Here is a 6,262-nt window from a genome sequence, read left to right as displayed (position 1 = left end):
TTGTAAATGTATTTAAAAGAAATATGGGAGATTCTGACTTCTAATGGAGGTTCTTTGGATTCGTATAGCATTATGTTGATAGGGGAAATTCTATAGCCGAGGGCAACTCTGATGCATCTATAAATGAGTTTTTTAAGTTTCAAAAAATTTGAAGAGTTGTTGCGAAATTGAAAGATCTGACCTCCATATTCAACAGAGCTTCTGAAGATAGCTCGAAAGATTTGCAGAAGTAGACGGGGATGAGCCCCCCACCAAACGCCGGAGAGAGATGAGATAATGTCCTCTAATTTCCTGCCCTTATGAATCAAATATTTTAAGTGTGTGTCTCCTTTGAGTTTTTCGTCAAATCAGATACCCAAGAAACGGGCGCTAGGAACTCTGAGAACTAGGGCACCATTTATGAAGATATCCGAAGGACCGTGCATATTTTGTGAAGAAGAGCGTTTCCGGGAGAAAATCAAAAGTTGAGATTTGGCGGGAGACAAAGTCAAGCCTCTATTTTTAAGAAAATTGGAAACTCGATCCAAGTTATGCTGAAGGGAGCCAAGCGCGCTGCTGACGTTTTCAGCGGATACAAACAGTGCGATGTCATCTGCGTACTGCAAAATCTGGCCTTCTTTGGTTAAGTGTTTGCCGATATGCCTGAGGTATATATTAAAAAGGTAGGACTTAATGTGGATCCCTGAGGGGTACCCTTGCGTGTAAGAAATGGGCCTTTGAGTTCCCCGTCTGTAATAAAAAAGAGTTTTCTTTCCATAATGAGGTTGGCAATAAATTTACAAAAATTAGGGGGCAGTCCAATGTCCACCAGATCTTGAATCAATATATAAGGAACAACGTTGTCAAATGCACCCTCAATGTCTAAAAACACACAAGCAACAATTTCCCCCCTAATGAAAGCAGAATGTACGAAACTAAAGAGAGAGACGAGATTGTCAACACAGGATCTGTTTGATCTGAAGCCAGCCTGAAAATCTGGAACAAAACAGTCACCCTCAACAATCCATCTAAGTCTGTAGTAAAATATCTTTTCCAGAATTTTGAGGAAACTTGACAAGAGTGAAATAGGTCTTACCACCTTGAGGCTTAGGGATTAAAACTATCAGTGAGTGAGACCACCTTTCTGGGAAGGAACCTTCCAATACATTAGCGTTGTAGAGATCCGCCAGAGTGGAAAGGAAGGAGTCAGGAAGAGCTTTGATCATGTTGTATGTAAATTAGTCAAGGCCCGGAGCGAAATGAGTCTTCATGTTTTGTAATACAAAAGCGATATCTAAGGTAGAAATATCAGAGTTCAACAATTTATACCTTTCGGTGTGATTTTCGTCTGAATTAGTATTAGGATGATGTTTTGTAAAATAAGAGGATATGGTGCGTAGTGCTTGAAGGTCGAGTAAGCACGAGGGTGGACATAGTTTGTTAATACATTCCAGCTATGAGCTGGCCACTACTGATGAGTCTTGTTGATGTAAAGATTGAGCAAGATTGCGTTTTTTAAAAAGTTTTATCAGTGACCAAAGTTCTGCCGAAGGGGTCTTAGAGTTGAAAGATTTACAGAGATTCTTCCAGCTGTTTCTTTTTTGTTTTTTAAGAATTTTAGAACACAATCTTTTGGCCTGAATAAAAAGTCTGTAATTTTCAAATGTAGGAAAGCGTTTGTATATGGCAGTGGCCTCTCTTCTAGAATCAACAGCTTTCTGGCAATCAACATTCCACCAAGGAGGAGCACCTTTAGAAGGTTTAGATGTGGCGGATTTAGGAAATCTTCGATGCTCTGGGATAAAATTGAATATTAGATTCGTGATATGTGTGATAAAGCTATTATATTTTTCACAAGCGTTGGCACCGGAGAGGTTCTCATAGGAAACTGGGTTGTTAAGACAGAGGGCTCCAAAGGCGTTCAATTGATCGCGAGAGAGGGACCATTTATAAATGAATTTTTTCTGCTTTGATAACGTGCCGTTAATTTGAGTAATTACAGGAAAATGGTCACTGCCCCAAGAGTCGTTCAAGGTCTTGGAAAGGCATAAGGAGGCTAATTTATGAGAAGAGAGAGAAAGATCAATGGTCAAGTCTCTATAACAGGAAGGAAGCAAAAGCGTAGGATTTTTGTCATTAAGTATGACGTAATTATGTTGATCAATAGCCTTAGCCAATAATTTGCCTGGACCATCATCATATGAGTTATTCCAATAGGAATGATGACAGTTGAAATCGCCCACTAATAGTACTAGTTGAAATTTATCCTGAAGTTCTAGTATCTTGTAAAATACTGAGAAAGGTGTACGTCTACTAGGATGGCGATACAAATTAACAATAAGGCATTGAGTGTTGTTGACGTTAATTATAATACCTAGAATTTCAATAGAAGGATCCGCGATGTGTTCGAGATTGACGTTGGAATATGAAATGTCATTGCGCACGAGTGTGCACAATCCGCGTTTGTTGTGAGTGTCAATGTCTTTTCTTATGATTTGAAATCCTTTCAAATGGAAGGAATTGTTTTCATATAAAATGGATTCTTGGATGCAAATGATTTCGTAATTACAAGCTACAAATTGTAAGGTGGGAATTTTACTGCGGAGGCCTTGGCAGTTCCATTGTAATATGTTAAATGTTTTATTTGAGGGATTACGAGAGTTATTTTTGTGAGAAGAGAGGGAGGGGGAGTTGGAATTCATAGTGTCATTAAATTAAGAATAATCAGGGGTGTTTAAGAGTGAATAGTTAATAATATGTGTAAATAAAGTTTAAATTAAGAAAAGTTGATAAATTTAAGAGGAAAAATTAGTATTAACGAGTTTAGGAAGGGTTAAATTGGGTGATGAACGGCCATCATTCCACATGACGCAGGTGCTCACCGGGCATGGCTGCTTCGGTGAGCACCTGCACGAGAGGACCGGACGGGAGGCCACCACAAGGTGCCACCACTGTCCGGAGCCGAGGGACACGGCGCAGCAAACCTTAGAGGTGTGTCCAGCATGGGACAATGAGCGCCGTGCCCTTGAGGCAGTGGTGGGGAATGACCTCTCCCTACCCACGGTTGTGAGGGAGATATTAGAGAGTCCCACAAAGTGGGATGCTTTTGCCTCCTTCTGCGGCAATGTGATGCGGCAGAAGGAGGCTGCTGAACGCGTACGGGAGGAGGCGCCTGATGCGCCCCCTGAGAGGAGGAAAAGGGGGGGAGACGGAGGAGAGTATACCTACAACAACATCAGTGAGTCCTCCTCCCTCTCCCCCCCCCCTGTGGGAAGGAAAGGGTAGAAAGGGGGTGACTTCGTCGCCACCCTTCCTGCCCGCTGGTTATCGCCGGTTTCGCGGCGACGACGTCAGGTCGCGGCCGTGACGCCGGCGGGGCTCAACGATCCCCTCACCGAGGGTTTGAGCTGGAGCCGGGAAGGAACAGTGGGGAGGGGGGACCCTCACAGCGCCGGCCAGACCGGACAGAGGGCCCTACCCTCTCCACTGTTGAGGAGGTAAGCCTCGGACGGAATTAGCGGCGGGGTACTTGCCCGGCTGACCCGTCTGGGGCTGGGGGTGCGGAAGTGCGTACCTAGGGCCCTCTCCCAAGGGGGTCCGGCGCACACCCAGCATCCCGGTTCGGGCGGCTGGGGCTCGACTTCGGTCGGGTCTCGGCTGCTAACTCCGGAGGGGGGTCTCTGCTCTTTGAGCGGAGACCCGTTTGGGTTAGGACGGATCACCGTGCATGCTTAGGCCGATCCCGTGTTCCGTCCCAAGCCCAGACGCCGGAAACGGTCAGGTTTTAGTGGGTATATCTTCCTTCGGGGAGGGAGCCCCACATACCCCGCGCCATGTCCCCACATGGCGCGGAAATGCAGTAATGCATTTCCTGACATAAAAACAAAAAAAAAAAGGGTGATGAACGGCCTGGGCTATTTCTGTTCGACTGGGAAGTTGGCAAGCTTTCCGAATATTGATTTGAGGGGTCATCAGTGTTAGAAGTGTCAGTGTCATTAAATTTGCAGTTAAAAAGGTTTTTTATTAAGCAGATAATATTATTCGTGTTGATATGAGCAGACAGAAAGTTAAGTGAGGCATCAATAATTGCTGTAAAATCTTTTTTGAGTAATAAAGGTAAGAGATCATTTATAAAAAATTTACTTAGATTATCCATAGAGTTATTGGGATTAACAAAGTTAACTGATGAGTCTACAGAGTTAAAGGGGCTTCTACGAGAGGAGGTCGGATTAGTGTTATATTGTTCGAATACAACACCGTTCCTGGAAGAAAAAGAGGAGCGACCGTTTGGGTAAAGGAGGAATTCTTTGTAAAAGTCTGTTTGTTGTCTGGTCTGGGGGTCAATCATGTAATTTCACGTGGAACTTTTCACGTTTCACTTTTCACTTTTCACGTTTCACTTTTCACTTTTCATTTTTCATTTTTCACTCATAAAGAGTTCACGTGAATCTTTTCACGCACAGCGATTATGTATGAATAATGCGCGGAAGTTTAGTTTGCGTTCCGAAATTCACCATTAGAGGCTCTGTCATTGCAACTATCAAGCGATCGTGAAAAAGGTTTCTCCCTTCTTTTACAGTATAACTTTTACTGTAAAAATTTTATTATATAAAAAAAAATTGTAAAAAAAATATTCATAAATAAATAGCAATATTTCTTAGTTATATTGCATAAACTTAATTTACAAATATAATATATATTACATTTATTTTTAATTATCCATATATTGTAACAACTATTTTATTATGTAGTAATCTAATACTCAAAATTACATTGTAATTTAATTCAAACATTGTTTTTCAAAATTAATTTTAATTAGTTTTTTATGTGTGCAAATTTTAAAGTAAATTAATTTCATTAGTCATTAAATTTAACTTTGTTTAATTAAAAAATATTGAATAATTTAGAATACGACCTTGATCAAAACTGAATTCTCCGCTCACACATGTATTTTCCAAATTTATAAGTTATAAACACTTACATGATTGATTAATATTCTATGTCACAAGACGCACCTTTCTTATATCATTGTGTATCAAAACGCGTTTAAAGTATATTTTTATCTAAATTTGCATTTGATGAAACCTCATTCTATGTAATTATCAAAATATCAATTTGTCAAATATAAATATCAAACCTAATTACATCACAAAAGCATTATTTTTATTTATGTATGTATTACTTTATCCTATCAACGAAATGCGGTAAAAGATTAACCTCTTCAATAATACCTCTTCAAACTGTTACCACACTGTTACCACACTTTCATTTTTATTTCAAAATACGTACAATTTATTAATTCCCTAAATTTTCACCTTTTCGCCATCACGACTGATGGCGAAAAAGTTCACGTGAAAAAGTTCATATTTCCGCTCATGAGTGAGTTACATGATCCCGTGGAATCGTACATGATCGTGCAGTTCACGTGAAACTTTTCACTTTTCACGTTTCCGCCCTAGGGGAAATGTTACATGATAGACCCCCTGGGCGGGACCGCGTGGTAGCGAAGGGCCACCGCGGCCTTGGTTAGAGCCATTATTGCTTGTAGGAAGATGAGAAGGAGCGTAGTCATTAGAATTCAAGCGAGTGTGTTTTTGGTTAGATACAGTATTTGCGTAAGAATCTGAGGAAGAATGACGTGACGACTCGAAAAAGCCATAGGAATTCATGTTATTTAAGGCTTCGTATTTATTGTTGCTATAGAAAGACGACGGGAGAGCGTCAGTGTAAGAATGATGACTGTAGGAATTTTCAGGTTGCTTGTTGTTTAGGCGAGGAAAGTTTTTATAGTCCACTCTAGGGTCGCTAGAGAGGTCCGAGGAGCGAGAGTGCATGGCGGAGGCAGGTGGAGGGCTGGCCATAGTCGCCGATCCTTATAGGATACCCGAGGGCAACCCCAACTGGGTTGGAGATCCCTTGGGGAGGGTGGCGATGGTCAGCCATCATGTGCCGGGCGCTCCGCCGATGATCCTGATATCGGCTGGTGAGGGCTTCGTCATGGTCGAGTACGGACCCATCGATGTCCTGGGTTGTTATCTCCCCCCTAGCCTAACCAGGGGGGAGTACGAGGCGGCCTTAGATGGCGACATACTCAGTCGCTCTCCAAGGCCTGTAGTTGTGGGGAGAGACCTCAATGCCCACGCTGTGGCTTGGGGCTCCCCCCGCACAGACGTCAGGGGCCGCCTCGCTCTGGAGTTTGCGGCGGGGCTCGGTCTGGTTCTCTTGAACCGGGGCCGGGTCAGCACCTACGTGGGGGCCGGGGGAGAGTCCATTGTCGATGTGA

The sequence above is a fragment of the Solenopsis invicta genome, chromosome 2 (assembly GCF_016802725.1).
Source record: "Solenopsis invicta isolate M01_SB chromosome 2, UNIL_Sinv_3.0, whole genome shotgun sequence".
Classification (NCBI taxonomy): domain Eukaryota; kingdom Metazoa; phylum Arthropoda; class Insecta; order Hymenoptera; family Formicidae; genus Solenopsis; species Solenopsis invicta.
Note: the sequence above shows the minus strand (reverse complement) of the source record.